This window comes from Sciurus carolinensis, chromosome 11 (genome assembly GCF_902686445.1).
Source record: "Sciurus carolinensis chromosome 11, mSciCar1.2, whole genome shotgun sequence".
NCBI lineage: Eukaryota > Metazoa > Chordata > Mammalia > Rodentia > Sciuridae > Sciurus > Sciurus carolinensis.
The window spans coordinates 86,221,820-86,243,757 of NC_062223.1; the positions used below are offsets into that span (position 1 = coordinate 86,221,820).

Sequence of the window (21,938 nt, forward strand, 5' to 3'; positions counted from 1 at the left end):
ACAGCCTGAAGAAAAGTAACCACATGACAGGCTAAGAGACTCTGATTTTAATGAAAGCACTGTAGAATTGTTAACTAGAACATCAAAGAACTTCTAAGGATGCCTGATTAAAATTATCTTTTATTTCCATGCTGCCTAAGTATGACCAAGCAGAAATATCTCAATTGAAAATTGATATTCCCTCAGATGGCACCTCTGGCATGCCTAATGCGCTTCTATTTTCCAAGGTTTTAAATAGCAAGATCTATATTGCACAGTTACTCATGTTTTCCCCCAAATAAACTATTTTTGAATGGCCTAAAGGTCATAATGGCCAGCAAGAAAGTGGCTGAGTGAGGTAAGGGATACTGTTGAGAGGTATGCCTGGTTCAGAGGCATCCCTGAGTCTTATGGCACAGCCCTGCTGCTGTCTTTGTGGTGTAAGAATCTCCTTACTGCAACAGAATATTTGCACTTAATGCTTAAAACATAAAAGTGCTAATTATGCCAGGCACAGTGGCACATGCCTGTAATCCCAGCCACTCTGGAGGCTGAGGCAGAACTGCAAGTTCAAAGATAGCCTCAGCAATTTAGTGAGGCCCGAAGCAACTTAGTGAGACTCTGCCTCAAAAATACAAAAGAAAAAGGACTGGGGATGTGGTTCAATGTTTAAGTGCTCCTGGGTTCAATTTCTGGTACCTCCTCCAAAATGCTAATTAATAAGAAGGAAATATTAGATATCATCCATATTATCATTATTAACATTATTGCTATAAGGAAGGAGAAAATATAAAAGGTCTATAAGGTTATGGTGATAAATTTCTATTTGACATTTTAGGCAATAAAATGTACATGAATAGAATATCTATGATTGAAAGTATATTTTGGAAGCTATTTGTTGACAGGCTAGAGAGGTAGGTAGCGTGGCTGCAGGGAATCACCTAGGATTCATTTGCAAGGACCAGGTGGTTCTGAGATAGAACAAGAGATGTAGTTAAATCTCATAATCATCAAAAGCATTTATGTCCAGTGCTCATGAGGTTTAGAACTATTCACCCCCAAATGAAATTATGTTTAGAATATTAATATGTCAGTTAAAGCCCCAAAGTACACTAAAGAAAACATTTGAAAGTATTCTATGAACTCAAGAGAATGACATGAAAACTCTTCCAAAGTTGAAAAACCAACACCAGAGTCGAAAATAATAGATCCCACGTAAATATTTACTGAACTGCATTAGCATGATTAAAAGTCAGTTAACACGGGAATCACCAACATTTATAGTGGGGTGAACCTTTTGAGGTATTTTGTTTTATAAGGCAGTGACTTAAATAATGTCCATGCACAGAAATATAGTGTTTTGTGGACTTCTTAACAATTCCTTTTTAATGAGCAATCTCTCTATATAAAAAAGTCAAAAAGCAAGACTCAGAATCATGTCATGCTTTCTGATGTCCTTTCACTCAGCAATAATTTTATTTAAAAAAAATTTCAATGAACACTAATTAAACAGAAACTGTCTACTTGCCTTTCATAATGAAAGGAAAACTGCTGTGAAGAAGAATTTTTAATCATTATATCTAATTAAAAAGCTAATCCTTGGGTTTCTCATTTTTAAGTTCTTTCAAATGTAACAAAAGAGTTTCCCTTTCAAAAATGGGAAACAAAAGGATAGTCATTAGGTAACACTACTTCTATGGCAAAGTCACAAACTTGGAATTAAAGAATATTGGCCCTAGCTATTGTGAAGGAATTAGGAAAATTACAAGAACCAGCCAAACCTTGACCTTTCCTGACCTATGATTTTCATACAGAAAAAAGAAAATAATGCATTATAGCACTTTAGTAGGGGATCAAAAAAGTAATTGCAATCTAAGCCTTTCACACTACACAGAGAGAAAGGGTTCCTACATCCTATCTCATGGGAAGATTCAATCTGACTCACTCTCTTAGCAAGAGTAAGGGTAATCCTTCAGGACTAAAGGTAAAGCTGGAAGAATGTTCTTCTCAATAAGTGAGACTTTACCTAAAAATACTGACTCACAAGTCACTTTCCAAAACCACCTTCCAATCTTCTAAGCTCAGAAAGGAAAGAAAGGATTCCTACACAAACAGGGGAAATGACCCATCCAGGTCCCATGAATTCACCCTGATGGTAGACAATGTGGAGGAACAAAGAGAGGAAGTTCCAAAGTATGATTTGCTGGTGGGTCAGTCCTCAGGAAGTGGTAACCAAATCCATAATATAGTAATACATTTTATCCTGGGCTCTCTGCTTCTCATTAATGCGGATTAGTAAGATTACTCTAAACAACCAAGTCTACTCATTGTGATATACCCAGTGTGGCCTCTGACCTATTACAAAACAGTCCTCAATGAAGGCTGTGTATCTGCAGTTCTGAAATAAGCAAATATGATTAGATGTCAACTCAGATCATGACCTTCACTGTGCAAAGAGAATAATCTCTCTAATGGAGCATAATCTTATATCTAGACAGAGGATTTTGCCTGTTTTTTTTTTCTTGTTTATTTATTTGCCTCTGAGGGAAAGAAGCAATAGGAGATTAAGCAAATACTTTTGCAAAATATATTTTTTTCATATAGAGATGTGTAGGTTTCATTGACACCCTCTGCTATCTGTCTTCACTTTATATTGTAATTTTACCAAGAGGCATACATTGTGTAATGCAAAGGAGTGAGATATGTAAATTCCTTGCTTTGCTGCTGATGTGGTGTGTATGACCAAACTAAGCCTCTGGACTTTTTTTTTAAATTTATTCTAATTAGTTATACATGACAGTAGAATGCATTTTGACACATTGTACACAAATGGAACACAACTTCTCATTCCTCTGGCTGTACAAGATGCAGAGTCACACCAGTAGTGTAGTTATACAAGTATATAGGGTAATAATGTCCATCTCATTGCCTCTGGACTCTTGAGCCTTTCTTTTCTCTACTGTAAAATAGGAATAATAATCCCTGTTATCATGAGGATCATCTGAGACTCAAAGAATGTGGAAAACTTTAAAAACTTAAGGAGTTATTACTTTTTCTGTATGAGAGAAAAATGGATTTAACATTTATTGAACATTCACTAAATACCATGTGTAGCATGAAGCTCCTTATGTACTTGGTTTTTTAAATAAAGTGATCCCATGAAATAAGCATTGTACACATTTAACAGGTAGGGAAAGAAGTAGGAGAGCTATCAAATAATTTATCTAGGTCTTAAAACATTATTTATAGAGACAGAATTGAAATAAATTTGTCTGTCTCCAAAGACAGAATTTAGTTTCAAGTGGAAACTGTGTTTTTATAGCACAGTGGTCAAAAAAAGTAAGGTTTTAAAGGGAGTCAGCCAAGATTTGAATTCCAATGTTGCCACTCAGTTGGCCATGTGTAAATTACTTAAACTCCTTCTGAAGTTTTGTTGTTTCATCTAAAACTGGGATATTGGTGACTAACCCAGACATTTTTGTGATGATTTCTATTTAAAAAAAAAAAAAAAACTGTACACAAAGTATGTAGCAGGGTAGTTGGCATACAGTTAGCACTTAATACATGGTAGCTCTTATTCCATGATTAGCAATCAGTGTAGTGAATTATCTAGGAATCTTGTAATTTACTTTGAGTTTCTAGAGATGAGGCAAATTTATCAAATATTATTGAATATTGACTAAAATGATTGGAGGACAGCTAGGAGAGCTGAAACTTATTACTTTAAAAATAAATTCAGTCACCCGTAATAGAAGATGCTATAGTCAAAATAATCTGGAATGAGTAAGATCAGAGAAGCAAGAAGGAATGTTTGCCATGTTAGACTAAACAGCCATGTACAAACCTCATTATAAATCTTGACTGCCAACTAACCTTCACTCTAGCTTCTGGGCTATTATTAATGTGCGGTATAACATATTATACATTATCAACGATATGCGATATGTGTTTCCTCATTGAAAATACTAAAAAGTCAATATTAAAATCCTAATCTTAAAAACTTGGATTCATCTTCATCTATCTATAAGCTTTAGACAAGGTTAAAAATATTTAAGCATAATTTTTTTCCTCACATAATGACCTATTTATATTTATATTCTAAAAACCAAATGTAATTCCACCTTACAAATGACCCCAAAACCAGGGATTTACAAGGATTTACATAAAAACAATAGGTCCATCTGTTATTGAATACTGAGTGTACAAATAATTAGTTAATTAGGCAAAGTTCTTCTACAAATTGTTTTCTACATCTGTAAAACAGGACTCACATTTTCAGTCTTGCAGGTTGTTGTGAAAGTTAGATGATTTAATGTGAACACATTCTTAGCTCAGCTTCTGGCACCCAGTAGGTAGTCACCAAAATAAGTTCTCCTAATCTCCTTTTACTTAAGTATTTTGGGAAATATTCCATCTGCTTATTAAATACCCACAGGTTCTTAGGTACTGATGAAGCATAATGTTTGCTCCTGCCTTGAGGGTTTCACGGACCAGTTCATCATTTCACTAAACTGACCTCATGCGTTACGGTGGAATAAACAGAGTATGATGGTTTGGAAGTGTAAGGGAAGTGGGTAATAAGTAGGCCAAGGAAAATTCAGACAAAAGGAAATATCACTGAAGCTGGATTTGTCAGGTTAACAGGAATTTAGTAGAAAAACAAGACAGGCAATGATTTTCCAGGCTGTGGTTGACGACCCCTCACACCTGTGGGGATCAGCAGAAGGACTTCTCCAGGGTGATGCTCTTGCTCTTTCCTCAACCCCTAGAGAAGGGTGTTTTATGCCAGGTCAGTGTGTAAAAAGGAACTGAGAACACTCAGCTCCCCACTTCCTCCAAGGCCTACCAGGCCCTGCTGGAGCCCTGGGTCTTGTTCCACTGTGAGACTCACTGTGCAAGAAGAAACTGTACCTTTGCAGGAGAAGCTGATGACTTGAGGAGCAACTTGCATGTGTTTCAGGAAATGTTATAAAGCCCATTTGTTATAAAGTCTACCTGTAACCGCCAGTTCTTCCAATCTACCATTTTTATCAGTAAAAATTTTGAATTTTTAGTATTCCTTCAGAATTCGGCACCTATAACATATCAGGTCTTGATTTTAAGATGGAAAAATGGTTCGATTTACTAAGCCTCATCAAACTTGATAGAAAAATGAAAATTTAAAAAAAAGTAGATGGTGCATTCAAAATGTTCCACATATTTTTAGGAGACTAAAGGAAGTGGGGAGGAGAAGAAACTGGCTAAAATTTAAAATTGGTCGGTATACAGTTATGGGAATTTCTCTGTCATTCTAAGAAATTTGGATTATACCCCACAAGGATGGGGCCTTTGAAAGATTTTAAGTAGGATAACAATAGGCATTTTGTAGTGGGAAGGGCATTGAAAATACTCTGACAGGTTTAGATGGATGAATTTTATAGTGCTTTGGAGATAAAAAGCTAGTTTAGGGCAAGATCTTTATGAGTAAATTTAGTCACTGATTCACCACTGATTTTAAAATTTCCATAAATTCTGTGAAATGTAAGACAGAAGGCCATCATACCTTACTCTGAAATCATAATTCAAAAATATCATAAAGGCCTGAGGGAAGAGAAAAGCTGCACATAATGAGAGTTCCAATAAGGGAGATGCACTTAAGCTCAGCTGTTGCTGAAATGAAGAGACAATTATGTGGACAATCTAGTCCTCATCAGAAATAATCACACCTAATTTAAAAAACATTGTCTAAAGACAAGCCAGATTTCACCAATCATGCAATAGCTAGATGTTTCACAGGGGGGGAAATAACTGAGGACACAGGACTCCTGTCTAACGTCTCTCTACCTCCTTCTCATTGTCATCATTACCACCACTGCCAGAAAAAACAATCTGCATGGTATTGTGCCTATATAAAAGACTGAGGCATTAAGGTCTAAGAAAGATAATACCTTCCATGATTCACCTTTCAATGGAACTCTGTAACCCTACAGGAGGCAAGTTCTAGAGGATGTAGAACAGATTGGAAATAACAGCTGCCAGGTAACTCTCTACACTCTGGCCCAGGTTTATCTAGCTGAGTAAGCACTTTTAATATATTTAATATATTGAGTAGTATGGGTTTATATCTTATAATTATAATGCATAAATAAAAATGGAGTTATTAAGCTAGCTTCTTAAAGACAATTTGTTTTCTATTGTAGAAAGAAGAGATGAAATTTAGGAATAGAAGATCACATTTCTTAACTTGGCAATAATGGGTTAAGGATGTGCTGGATGTTATCTGTTGTACTTGTGAGATGATGACTTGCCCCTTGAACAGAATAACTGCAGCAGCCATACTGGGTCCTGAGCTTAGGAGGGGAAGCTATGCTTAAATCATCCTTACATGTCTTCCAAATTTCAAAGGGGGTCAGAAAAGTGCTTTTATTTGACACATTTACTCCCATTACAAGAGAAGGGAGTCTTAAAAGGGGAAAAAAAAGTTTTGAAACAGAACTTTGAGAAGAGCTATATATTATTTTGAAAACTGTATTGTTTCTACTCCATTACTAAACCTATTAAATTTTCTAAATCCTATCATTAATCACTATTTTTTTGAGCTGTGGCAACCTATATAAGTTTAGTTTCCTGACCATTTCATGCTCATGAGCTTCTCATAAATAAAGTCAAGATCAACAAATGCAGAACTTCACAGGATAATGTACACAGTGAAAGAGTGACTTAAGCGCAGAAGATGAGCTCCAACCACAAATCTGGTCCTTGCTCATGGTATAAACTAGGGCAAGTTACTAGGTCTATGATATAAAGTAGGACTAAATACATTTCCTGATGATATGATGACCCACCACCCTAGATTCTATGGAAGTTTAAGTTAAATTAGAATAGTGCTGAAAATGCTTAATAAATGATAGCTATTATAACAATTATGATAGTCACATAAAGCAGTCATATAAGCATGTATCTCATCAAATATCAGGGCTATTAAAAAGAGCTAGAGATATGGGATGCCATTTTCTTCTTCTTAATTCATTACTGTCTAATTTTTATGGTATTCTTTTCTGAGGGGCCTCAATGTAGCCTTACCATCTTTCTTAGCACTATGGTGGAGATAAGCATGATGAATCACTCTGAGTTGATAGAGTGAAACATGAATCATGTTTTTCGTCCAGTCTAACTTTCTCATTTTATAGTTGAGATATAGACTCTAAGATTCTGAGACTTAGCTAGGGTCACTCAGCATCTACAGTGATATGGCTACTAGAACCTAGGTCTCCTAATTTCTAGTCCTGTTTCTTTCCACTGCAGCACACTACTCATTCTCTGATTGTGAAATTTGAGCTCGAGTCCAAATTGTGAGAATCACATCACTTAACATAGCCTGCCAGCATGTGATTTCTGCTGAGCTGTGAATTAAACAAACCATGGACCTTGCAATATACAGTTTATGGACAGATCAGCATCAAGGAACTGTTTAGAAAACTATTCATGCACTCTGTCAAGGCCATTGCTATGCGGTTTTCTGTAATGAAGTAATATTACAGATGTGATAATGAACATTAGGCTGAGCTGCTTCCACTCTAGTTACAGGCATCTCATGATACAGGGACATTTTCAGATTACCACAAAACATGACTTATCAATTTCTACATCAATTTAGTCAATTGCTCTGGAATGTGCAAAGGGAATATCTATGCTCAGTGGCTGAAGGATAGTCCTGAAAACATGACTTGCTCATTACCATCTTGAAATCAAACTGAAGTATAAAAAGAGAGTAACTTTTAGAAAAATGTTTGTTTTTGTAAATCTCTTGGAATTTAATCAGGAAAAAACTAATATCAACTCTTAAAAAAAGATATGACATGAACAATGAACAAGGGACTATGGTATTATTTTATTTTTATTTTAATTGAAGCTTAATCATACAAAACTTAGACACAATTAATTTTAAATGGTCTCAATTTCTCACTCTGCCCCTCCTTCATAGTTGGGGAAATTTCTAATGAACCCAGAAAAGGATGTTCCAGGGATGAACTTATGACTTCATAGTTGAACTCAAAAGTGAGAAAGGGAGAGAGAAAGAGAATAGAAATCATATGCTTGAATCATATGCTTTTAAAATTAAAATAACTTTCAGTTGGGTCAACTGATTATTGACTTCCCAGGATGCAGCCCCAACTCTGTTTCTCTAGTGACTTTCCTAGAAAATTTGTGATGTTGTCCTCCAAAATATTTTAATAAGATATTTCAAATATCTTTTTTCATAAAAGTATTAGAAGGAAGGTTAAGACCATAATAAAGGAGGAGGGAAGGGTCAACATCAGAGCTCTGTAGGCCATGATGAACTCAGTTTCTGGGAGCTTTATTAAGGTTCTCTCCCATTTTCCAAATTAAAAATAATGTAAGTTATGATTGCCTTCAGAGGTTCAAAACTCAGCCATACAAGATAACCTTAACATAGTATTAGTAATAATAATAATAATAATAATAATAATAATAATAGTAACACCCAGACCAGTAGGACTGATGAATATATTATCCTCCCTAAAGAAAAAAAAATGCATCATTCAGAAGTTAAAGAGGATGTTAAGGGTCAAGAATAAAAGCAAAGGAAATGGGGAAGTCACAGAGGAAAGCATCATCTGTACTTTAGGAAGGAGTCTGAACATCGGAATGCAAATATTTCTGATCAACTAGCAAATTCTGGAACAAAATCTGAAGATATTTTGCCTCCAAGAAGAGATGACCAATACTTGTAAATTATTCTTAACTTTCTTAATTTTTAAATCTTCCCATAGTCATATTCTCTCACAGTAATCCAAACCAGTTAATTCATCCTTTTTATACTTTACAGTCAGAATATATCCTTCATCCAACATAGTATAAATGACTGGGTCCAGCCATAGGTATTTTTCTTAGGAGAACAACATTCTAACTAGTCTATCTTTTTTCCATTCTTGCCTCCCAAGAACTCATTATCATTATATACATTAGATCACATCACATACTTAAAGTAGTCCAACAACTTCTCAATTTACTTCAGATAAAATACAGGCTTCTTCCTGTAGCCTCTAAATTCTACATGAATCTGCCATACCAAATTCTCCAACTGCCATTCCTGTCTTTCTTCATTCTTTCTCTTCTCCATATACCCTCCTTTTACTGCAAAAGCATATCAAACTTTCCATAACCTTTGGGTCCTTGACATGCCATTCTGTCCGTGATGTCACCCAAGGGTCATCATAAGGCTGCCCCCTTTTTCACCTTCAAGTATCAACTCAATATTCTCCTTCTCATTAATTCCTTCCTTCTATTTAATGTCTAACCAAACAAGCACCTTTATCTGTACTCTGTATCACACTGTTTTACTCTATTTTTTGGTTATTCTTTTTCTTTTTTCGTTTTCTTTTTTTTGGTGCTAAGGATTGAATCCAGGACCTTGCATATAATAGGCAAGTGCTCTACCACTGAGCACTTTATTTGTTAATAGTACATCACAATATGCCCAGTGTCTCTATTTTTAACAGTACCTCACCATTTGAAGTAATATTTGTTAATCTTATGAATTTCTCTGCCAGAGTGACTGAACCTAAAGTGGCATATGTCATCAATAAGTCTTTGGGAATGAATTAACAAATGAATGAATCAGTGAATTTTATGGACATGGGTGTCTCCATTCATGTGACAGTTATATTTTCCACTGAAATAGATAATTTTAAATACCTTGATATAATTTATATTTTAGCTAGTCTGAGTCAATTTCTTGATTTCTAATTCCCCTAGAAAATGATCCCAATGATAACTTGGGCTTTCAAGCCTCAGATTTCACAATATTAACTAAAAAAAAGTCTCTTTCTAGCTTGCCTTGACTAACATTGCTATTCCCCCCTTACCAATATTTAGCAATACCATTCTTTCGATCGTTTACTAAATGTCAGCTCATAACCTAGCACTAAAGACACAGAAACAGGTAAGGTAGGTTTGTATTCTCAGAAAGCTTCTAATGTGAAAGATGAAGCAGACATGTGAGTGAGCACAATGCTAAGTGAAAAGCTGCAGCAAGCGCTATGTTCTGTGCAGCACAGAGAAAGGAAGACCTCACAACAGATAGTGTTAGAGATGACCCTTGAATGATTAATGACATTTTACCAAACCCAGGAACACACAGTGTCATTATAGATAGAGGAAGGCATGAGTGAAGATTTGGCAGGAGGATGCATGGTAGCTGCAGGGAACCAGGGAACAGGGAGTGACTGGGTGTGACCCGCACACAATAGGAGTGGTTGGAATGAGGGCTGGAAATGCACACTGGGACCAAACTGAGGACAAAATTGAATGTTCTTTTAGGGAATTCAGTTTTTCTTTGGAAATTAGTGTTTGGTCACCTATTTTCCATGATATATTTATAAATAAATACTCATGAAAAAAGATGTCATTGCACATATCTAAGAAATATCCCATATACTCTTACTAATTCTTAGAGATATAAACTCCCAAGGGCTCTGAAAAAAAATCCTGTAATATAGAATAAGTGCTTACCATGTTTACTCCAATACAGACCACTCGTTAGCATTTGCAGACATACTTTCCTTCTCCAGAAGTCACGTTGCACTTAAAAGGAAGGACTATTTTAAATAATTTGGAGTCCTTAAATCATTTAAATCAGTAAATGATATGAACAGAACTAATGCCAAATGAGAAAAAAGCATATGCCAAAATGAAAAATTTGGCAAACAACATTCAGAATAGATTGAAGGGATCTGGAGGCTAATGGATGTTGCAAATACCTTATGGCAATGATAAATACATAATTAAAAAATAAATTAGAAAGATAAAAAGGAAAATATTTGAGATTTTTAGAGTCCTAATTCTATATCAATTAGTGGTCAATTATTTCTTAAGGGCTCTGGGTGTAAAAAAGGTGCTAGAATTGATTTCTAACTTACCAAACTGATGTTACTGCGAAATAGGTTTCAGTTCAGTGTCAGGTGGGACAAGGTGAGGGTGATGAAAACAGGTGGAAGGCTCCAAGGGAACCACACAGCAATGGCAATCAGAACATCACTTGTTATACTTGTTTTTATTTGGTTGTTGGAAAAGTAATAATTACAAGCCCACAAGGAACTTCCAATTATGCTAGGCTCATTCATAAACTCAGAAGAATCTCTGTCCTCAAACTACATATATTTTTCAACCCATTTAACTATTATCTTTCCATTCAGTCCTTTGAAAATTATGTTTTTTCCTGTCCTAGAAAGCAGACTGCCCTTACATTGCAGATTTGTTGATTTTGCTTTTCCTTAGAACAGCCAGAGAGTACCCAACTTTGATAAGAGGACATTCATTAGTTTTATTTTCAATATTAACATCAACAATATCAGAATAATGTGTTTTAAGGGATAAAGTTCAATGCCATTCTAAAATATTATGGTTCTAATTATTATGGATAGACTTCCTTCATTTTTAGACATATGAACCCAACTCTTGAATATGTCTACATACAAATTCTGTAAAATTCTTATCCATAAATAAGCAGAATAAAATAGGAAATTTCCATGATATTTTTCTCCTTTCCTATCTCATCAGTTACACTAATCACTCTTCCTTCTCACTCCTACTGTCAATTTAATAACCCTATTTCACTCCTCGGAGACTCTAACCATAGGAAGACAGTCTATCTACTTCTGTCTGTTGTACTAATTACCTTTTATCTGTCACTCAATTCAAACTTGCTCACCTGCATCAGGGTAAAAAGAAGAGCATTCAGCTCTTTTCTTTCCAGAGAACAAGCAGAAGGAAAAGATGTTACAGTGACAGGAAAGACAAAGGCACAGATCACTCATGAAGATGGTAAGTACTGCCCTGCTATATTTAGTGCAGGTGGAAATTTCCCTTACCTGGACCTTTAAACAGGAACTACTCATATATTCTCCTATTTGTACATCCATCTATTACCCATCCATTCATACAGTCGGCCATCCTTCTGTCCATTTGTACTTCCTACCACCCATCCAGTTAACAAATTGAGCATATTGAGTTGGATATTACAAGTGGGCATTACTATTGTGGTAGGTATTATAGAAGACATCATAAAGTTATAATTGGTGACAATCACAAGGAAAGTATTCATCTTTATTAAAAAGTAAAAGCAAATTAAAATATCAGTGGCATACAGTTTTTAAGCTACCAAATTCATAAAGGATTTTACAAAGGTAAAACCACAAGAGTACAGAAGGAAAGAAATGCTCCTATATACCCAGAATTGGGGTGGGTTATAAATTTGTAAAAACCCTCTTAGAAGCAATTTGGCAATTAATTTTAAATTCTATGAGACAAAACTCCATCTCTCTTATTTTCCATTATATCCCAATTGATTCACACAGCATTTTGGTATGTGTGGATGGTTCAACAAAGAGTTGTTAAGTGAATATTGATTGAATGACTTGGTAGATATTATTAGCCTTTGAAAATTTATACCCTTTCACTATGATTACTTTTCTAAAACCAGATCTAAGGTTCATATACATCAATGTTTACTGCAGTGTTGTTTCTAGTGATAAATTAAAAAACAAGATAACCCAAATGTCCAACAATAAGGGTTTTGATAGAAAACTGAATTTTGGCAGTTATTAAAAATTGTGCCAAGAAAAAAAATTTTTGCTAACAGGAAATGTTTACTGTGTGATGTTAATTTCAGAAAGCAATAGTTTTATATTACTATTTTCTCATTTAACAAATAAAAATAATACTCTATAGTTAGCTACATTTACATGTCAATAAAATATATTTTTGTATGAAGACATATATGCAGAGACAAACAGACTAAAAAATATCAAATTGTAAACAATGGTTAATTCCAGGTGGAATTACAGTGATTTTTAGTTTTTTTTCTAACATCTTCAGTTTGTAATATTTTACCATAAGTTTACATTATTTCCCCATCTAAAATTCATTAATGAAATTATTTTTAAGGTAGCAAAAATGTTCATATTTAAACTTAGAAGACTTATGATTATTCACTAAGTTTTTATTTTTTTTTAAATATAAAACTTGAAATTGGAAATGGAGAATAAAAATGCAATTTAGTATAATAATTTGTGATAGAGAATGAATAAAGTAGATCAAAGAAATGAAAGATATCAGTGTAAATATAATCAACTTTTAGAATTGGTACAGAAAATTGGTTTAAAAGAGATCAAATAAGTCATGGATGAGTAACTACAACAATCACAACTTTAAATAATCAAAGTTGACCACTAACTAAACTGCATAGCTTATCAAAAATAAAGTGCAAATGTGTTCCACATGGATTTTAATGCAGTAACATTAACTTTTATATTCTGAAAACTTTTATTTAACCATGAAAATGGTGTAGAAAAATGCCATTTACAATACAGTATACAGAAACTAATTATAAAATCATATTTCATGACATTATTTCAATCTTCTGGAGAATAAGTGACTCCTAAATTAGACAATGAAACTGAAAGATTTGTTTTGTCTGATTGCCTCTCAGGTACAGAACTGTACCTCTCATCATTGAAATAGCATGACCCACTTGAATGTAGAAACTAATTTCCAAACAGTGATTCCAATATTTTAATAGTACCACAGAATAGAATAAGGATCTGAATCAAATTAAAGGCTAAACTAATTAAAAAACAAAACAACAAATCTCTTAACAATATGCTTGTTATTTAAGAGAACTACCATAGGAATAGATGTCACTCCCTATCTGTATAATTAGTAATAATGAAAATCAAATTCAAAACCGATTAAATGTCTTTTTATACAAGACTGGCATTAATATTCATTTGAAAATCAAGAATACTTTATTGACCTACTGGTATGTGCTGGACACTGGGGAAACAAGGATAAATTAAACACAGGTAGGTTGTGCTCAGACAGCAGATTGGAACTGGTCTGCAGGCTACAGTTTGCTGACTCCTAGTCTAGATGAAAGGCAAGCTAAAGACACACACATAACAGTATACAATAATGCCAAATATCTGAACAAATGTTCAGTTCTAACAGATCAAAGTTTCCCATTTTATAATACATATTTTTAATACCCCCTTTCTCCATCCAAAATGACGTTCACAGATAATACATCTGGCAATACCTTATATAGTGCCTTAAGTGAAGTGAAAAGAAACAAAAAGAAACTACATTATATGAAAATAATGTGTTTCTTTAAGAGAATAAAAAAATAACTAGTGAAATATAGAAAATTTAACAAGGAAAACTACAGAATAATTGATATAGAAAAAGTAGGAAGGGGTGCCATATTCTTGCAAATAAACTGGACCATATTTAGAAGTTCAGTGTCAAGATAATTCTTTGTCTCATATAAAGCATGTGTTTGAGGAGATATATAAATTCACCCTGATTTAAACATTAAACATACAGACAGTGAAATATCACATGGTATTTCACAAATATATACAAATTTTATCATTTTATGTATCTATTAAAATAAATAAAAAGTAAATAACTGGGTGCGATGGTGTTTTCCTGTAATCCCAAATACCGGGAAGGCTGAGGGATCACAAGTTCAAAGCCAGCCTCAGCAACTTAGTGTGGCCTTAAGCAACTTTGGAAGACTGTCTCAAAGTAAAAAAATAGAAAGGACTAGGGATGTGACTCAGTGGTTAAGCACCCCTGGGTTCAAGCCCTGGTATAAAATATAATACAAAATAAAATAAAATAAATTGAGACATGACATTGGGGAGTTATCTAGATAGCTGACTAGTCATCATCTGTGTATCTACCTATCATCTATAGATCCTTGTTTGGGATTTCCTATCATGTAAGTGTATAAATTTGATATCTAATACTTCAAAATTAAATCCTTTGGTATAATACGAGAATGATAGACATAATATGAACTTATTAACCTCAGGGGCTTATACAGAAGTTGAGTGTGGACAACCTCTGGGATAATATTAGAGTATTAATGAAAACAAACTTCTAAAATATAATTTTCACAAAATATATTTCTATTGTGCTATAAACTTTTTAAAAATTCTTTTATTAATAAAATTTGGTGAGATACCTACATTTCATGTTTTCTACCAATTTAAAATATTTGGTTCTAGATCCTTTGATCACATCTCTCCCTCCCAATCAACAGTTGACTATAGATAAAAACATATTGTATATTTCAAATTAACTAAAAAATGCATTTTTTTTTCTTGTTTGGTACCAGGGATTGAACCCAGAGGCACTTAACCAATGAGCAATATCCCCAACCCATATATATATATATATTTTATTAGAGACAGGGTATCTCACTGAGTTGCTTAGGGCCTTGCTAACTTGCTGAGGATGTTTGAAATCAGGATCTTCCTGCCTCAGCCAACCTCCTGAGTCACTGGGATTACAGGTGTGTGCCACTGTACCCTGCAAGAATGCATTTTAAATGTTCTCACTACAAAGAAATGACAATTCCTTAAGGTGATGAATATGTTATTAGCTTGATTTGATCATGTCACATTTGATCTTTTCACAACATATATACAGGTATTGAAACATCATATATACACCACAAATATATGTTTTTATTTGTCAGTTAATAAACTTTAAAATAAAACAAAACAAAACAAAAAACCCAAAAGCAAAGGAAAAAACCCAAATTTGGTTCTAGATCTATTAAAAGGAGCCTCAACTCTGCTTAATTACATCTTTGCTGATGAGATCATAGGAGAGGTTCAGGAGTCACATCAGTGACACAAATACCAGCAGAGCAGCACTGTAAGAATGGGATGTTCCAATATGGGGAACAACTCCTGATAAGATTCCCAGCAGAGCATATTATAGTGGTTCCTTGATTTACACAGGAGTTAGATTTCTAGAAAATTCGATGATTATTCAGCCTTTGAAAACAAAAAATCACATTGTTTATTTGTTTGGAAAACCCAAATTTGATTTTAGGTTCAGCTAATTGTTAACTTTTGAGATTCAATCACACTGGATGAATGTCCAGTGTGATGTTAAAAGTTGCACTATGTGCCTAGAGTAATTCTTTGCTATGGAGGACTGTTCTGCAGTTTACAGTACATCTAGCATACCTGGCCCCTGCTCCTAAATGATAGCATCCCTTTCCAATCATAAACATTTAAGTACCTCTCTGCCTTCCTAAAATGCTTTCTAGTAGCTCTCCTGTCTCCTGCCTTTGAGGATAAAGTTGGTCTGAATTCTGTGTAAACATTAGGTTTATGTAACTTTTTGCATAATAGTCCAAAACTTGAATGCTTAATAATTTTGTCAGTAATCGCTCTTCATGAAGATGATCACATAAGGGCTAAGAAAGGGAGGGCAATTAGGAAGAATGCAAAGAACTCAAGTCTGCAATTGATTTCAAAGTCAGAAACCAATTTTCCACAACTATAATAATCCTAAGCAAGCTTCTTAACTTTGAAGACTTCAGGTTTTCCTATAGAAAATGTACTAAATGACCACTAAGTTATCATTCAGTTCTGACACAATTATAAGACATCTAGATGCCTTTGGGAAATTAAAAGAATGGAGCAAAGTAGAGAATAGAGGAGTAAAGACAAGATGAGGCTACATTTATTATATCAAACAATATTACTAAAAGAGAGGAAAATTGACAATGGCAACATGGCATTGGAGATATATTTGGCTGTTGGCATGATAGATACATCAGTAGATGAAACATTCATTAGATTCAGAAATACTAGTCAATGTGAGACAGTGCACTTGGATTAAAGAAAAGTGTCTCACTGTACTGCATGTTCATTTGTATTTATTCTGTTTAAAATACAAGGATCCCAATTCTTTACCATAAATGTTGCAAAATAAACACATCTGCAAATTTCACAGACTATGCAGTCTAAGAGCAAGTATTTATTGTGACATTGGTGTTAATGAGAATTAACCAACCACTCCAAATCAGTATGGTTCTTAACCTTGATGAGGGAGGGAAGGGATCTTCAAGGTCTCAACTCCCTCAGGATTCCTGAGACTAGAAAATGATGCAGAATGGGGAAATCTAGGTTTCTGCCATGGGGTGACATTCCTCTCAACCATGTAAAATACTTCAATCCCTTTTGGAAATTCCTATTAAATTAGAAAATTATAGAGGTCTTGAGTGTGTGTGTGTGCATGCACATATTCTACTTGTGGGGTACCTTAAAACAGCCCTTTTGTATGATGTGGTGGAAAGAATAAAGAAATCATATACTCCTACATTTGAAACTAGTTCTTCCCTTTTCAGTCCTGAGATCATGAACAAGTTACTCTTAGCTTCAATTTCCATATCTGTTAGTGTTATTGGGAGAATTCAAAGAAATGACTAACATAAATCCCTAGTACAGTGCCTCAGATGTTGTAGACATCCTGAGTATTCAGTGAACAGTCAGCCACATTGTTCTTTTTTCCATGCTTTGCATCTCCTTGTTCTACCCTAGAGCAAATGCTCTGCTGGTGTCAGCATACAATAATATGGGTGCCAGCAGTGTTAGTTGACTGGTTTCAGATCGACCACAGGAATGCTTAGAAATTTAATTCTTTCTAGAACTTTCATTACCCTTACCCAGGGTAACTAGTGTTTTCCAGAAACTAAATTGTCATTCTTCCTTGTTTAGACAGGCTTTCTGGAAAGAATCAATTGAAGAAGCAAGCACAGAGTTAAAAATGTCAGATTTTTCTTGGCTGGGCAAAAGCTGAGCCTGAGATTTCAGCCTAGGGTAACCCTACTTTTTGGACTAAAAATCCTCTACACTCAGGTTCCTGCAAACTGCTCTTTCTGGAGTTGTAAGAAAATGTTAGGGGAGATTTACAGAGCTTGACTAAATACTTCACATGCAATTGTTCTCACAGGTTGTTACTGGAAAATCTTTCAATATCCCTGATGGGAATCCTACGTCATCAATAAAATCTGATTTTATGTGATAGTGTGTGTGTGTGTGTGTGTGTGTGCTTGTGTGTGTGTGAGCATGTGCATGCACACATGCATAGTTGTAAAGCTCTGAGAACCCTGAAGGACAAAGAGTCAATCCAGGATCAGCATTATGTGGTACTATGCCAGAAGTTTCTGGACAGTCGCCTAGCTTAACCTTCATCATTATAAGGAAGACATTAAAAAAAAAAAAAATCAATGAGCAAACTAGAATTTCTAATGAAAGAACACAAGACTGGTAACTAATTTGCTGGATAGTAAGTTCTTCGGGTAAAAAAAACCCACATTTTGGACTTCACTGATAATAACAAATATCATTTTTGCTTGAAAAATATGTTCTATGTGCCATTCTGGGGTCCTTATATATAAAGTATTTTCAATTCTTACTACATTTCCCTGAAACATAACTTTCTTATCCCAAATGTTAAAAGAGAAAACTGAGGCTTAGAAGAAGTACAAACAAATGAAGTCACACACAGTTGCTAAGTTCAAAGTTAGGATTGTCTGGCACTAACATAAATCCTCTCCAAAGTGCTTTGCATTAATTAATAGGTATCAGTTGACAGAGTATTATTAATACTGCAAGAGATTTGGGGTTCATCTAAGAAAGCAATAATTTTAAAGAAACTAAGGACCAGAAGCGTTCATTGATCGTGAAACCTAACACATAGGGGGTGACAGAGCAGGCATTCAAATCCTGCAGTGACTCTGTACTACAGACTCTGTGGAGTCCTTGTCAAGGCCCATGAGGCTGTGTGTGATCAGTCCCCATGAAGTCCTCCAGGATCCAATATTCTGGACAATAGAACTATGGACAGTTCTGTACAGGCACTGGGATATTATATGCTTTTTTTTCTGTTTATATTTCTACTAAAATGTTTGCCTCTTTTTATCCACTTAATAAGCATTCAAAAACAATATTTTTTAAGATTCAATCCAATTTAGTCCAACTATCATCACCACTATGAAGACCTCACTAATTCATCTCTCTTCTCTTCCCAGTCAGTCAGGAATAATGAAAGAAGGAATAGATTAACAATAGTCAACACTTATTATTGTGGACTATTATTCATTCATTCATTCCAAAATATTGTGTCTCTACTGTATGAAAACGCTGTGCTTAATTGTTTTACATGCATTGTGTTAATAATTCCCCACCATAAACCTATGAGATAGGCACTATTTTTATCCCGCTTTACAAAACAGAAAATAGGCATAAAAATGAAATATCTTTTCTGAAAAGTATCTTGCCTTTTACTTCTCTGTGGTCCCTCTGTATCATACATTACTGTGGTATCTGCAGCACTCCCTCAACTTTGTTTCACTTCCAAGATGTGATTTATGAAGAAATAATTGTACATACACCATGATATATTTGCTAAATGTTATATATCATTGCAGGGTGTTAACTCCATAGTGGTAGGGAAAATCTCTACTTTGTTGAGTATTATATCCACATAGCATGACAGAGTGGTACTTAGTAGGCACTAAGTATATGATAGCTGAATAATAGGCAAGTGAAAGATAAATTGATGAATGAAAGAAGAACAAATGCATAGAACTCTGATCTCCAAGTCTTCATTGGTGTATCTGGCTTCTCAAGGTTAAGTCTGCGCTGAGAAGAAATGCCACATAAGCAACACTAGGCACAATTCTTCCCAAGGCCAATATTCATATCCTAGATGTGCATTATAGAACTCACTCTGGATGCTACCATTTTCATTTCCTTACCTATTATATATTATATTAGTTCTACAGATCCAAATGAAATGAAAACTTATCACAGAAACTATTTTTCAGACCTGCTGAGAAACAACATAAAGACAGAATACTATTAGTACATAGCACCCCAAATAACAGCAGCTTGGCAAACAGCCTTGGGAGGAACTCAGATTATTACCATGGCCCTCTATTACACCAGTTGGAAATCACATCGCTGATTTTTACATCTTACAGCAAATATCTCCAAGGGCAAGATCCCAGCTCCCAGTCACTTAACCTCCCTCAGGCACACTCTGTACCACATGTGCATCTCTGGGATATTCTAAAACCTGTGCAATACTTCTTTCTGGTTTATTGAGAATTTTAATGTTTAGTACTACTAGCTCCTATCCTATATTGCACAGAATATATGTGAAATTAAGGGGTAAAAATAGTATTACAAAATTCTCAAAGCATATTTACTATTAATGGACACATACACATAGACACACATTCTTGATTTGTGATAGTATACATAGGCATGTAGTACTTAGACATTTTAGTATAATTAAAAGATTAGGTATATTCCATAGAAGTATATGTGAATGAATACATATGTATATATAACATATTACATATATATTAGTATTTTTGTACCCTACCACAAGTTAAAGAAATATCTTTTATGTGGAAGTATACTTTCCATGAAGAGAATGAAGTATTCTTTGGAAAAATAAGCTTGAATCTTCACCTTCACTAAGAATAACAGAGAACTTTAATTTACATTTGTGTATTATATGCATTTATATATACATATGTACTTATATATATAAAACAAATGTTAATGTATGCATATATATTAACATGTATAACACCTCAAAATACCTAAAAATAGGTATTATAGAGATATTTGAATACATATGTTAAAATTTTTGAACATTTGTGTGTGTAAACATTAAAATTACACAACACAATATATTTGAATGGGTACAAACATAGGTAAGAAAGAGACTGATCAATCTAGCATAGCACTTTTGTAGATCTGAGAAGATTAAGGGTGAAAGGTTCAGATGAAGGAAAAACATAATATTGAAAACTCTAAAAGATATTGGCTCATATCTCCAATATGTGGGGTCACTATTCTTCCCAGCCAATAATAAAGTACATGTGCATAAAAGAGAAAATGTCTAGAAATGAATATGCAAAAAGAAAAGTGAGATCAGGGCTGCCTACATTTATTGCCTTCCTAAATGACATGGATCTCTACCAGTACTAAGTTTATTTCAATTTTTAAAGCATAAATGACTAGTGATTTCAGGCAAGTAGGAGACTGTTAAAAACTAAGGAAGGAAAAAGTTTCCCTCAATTTAAAAAGGAATCAAGATTTTTAAAGTATCTTATTATAATGCAGGATTAGATACTTCAGGCTGGGAAATTACCATTTATGAAAAGTATATTATAACTCAGATAAAAAGAATTACAACACAGAAGCAAGTTTGCCTTCTCTAAATTGTGCAAAACTGGCTAGATATTATCGTTTAAGTTTGTCTTCCTATCCTATGTCAGTCATTGGAATTTAACATGAGTGATAAAGAGATATGTTAAAGAATTTTAAATGAATGCATTTGTTAATGAGCATATAGATTTTTCACAATTGCCAAGACTGTTTATTCAGTTTGAAATGCATGGTAACTTTAAAAAATAATTGTATTCCTAAATGTCAGGCTCCATTTCAAGCTGAAGTAGTTTATAAATCAAGATACTGAGATACTCTATCTCTCTAAGCAAAGCTTATAATTTCATGCCAATGCATCAAAGCCATATAATGATCACGTATTTGTAACTATATCATTAAGAGTTAATGATATGTGACATTCTTGGAAGTGCTTTTTAAAACCTATTATTAAAATTAAAATGTCCTCTACACCTCTCAGATCATTACACTTTACTCATGATCAATACCCATTTCTCAGTTATGGTAACAATATTGAAATTGAGATTTTTTTTTCTGCAAGCACAGTTCTTTTCTTTTCAATGCATATCTTAAAAGTCATTCTTCAGTATTTATAAAAGTAAGTACAGGTGCATTTTATTTATATTTTGTAGCATTTGCAGGAAGTTGTTTTCTTTGGGTGGAAGAAGGACAAAATAAGCCAATTTTATTTCTGATAAAATTCTAGTAGTCCGAGGACAAGAATAAGTTAGGAATTAAATTATGCACATCTGCTTCAGAAATGCATTATCAGAAAGAATTATAGTTTTTAATATAAATAAACTTATTGCTTCTCTGGAATGTTTTGTTATTTTGTTCTATGTGTAAGTATCCTATATTTCGCTCCAAATTATTTCTTTCATTTGT

The 21,938-nt window shown here is 34.1% G+C and overlaps 1 protein-coding gene across 12 annotated transcripts in view; it reads right to left on the reverse strand.

The window, feature by feature from the left end:
• Dlg2 (discs large MAGUK scaffold protein 2) overlaps window positions 1-21,938 on the reverse strand; it is a 2,079,243-nt gene that overhangs the window by 777,039 nt on the left and 1,280,266 nt on the right. The gene's annotated exons all lie outside the window — the stretch shown is intronic.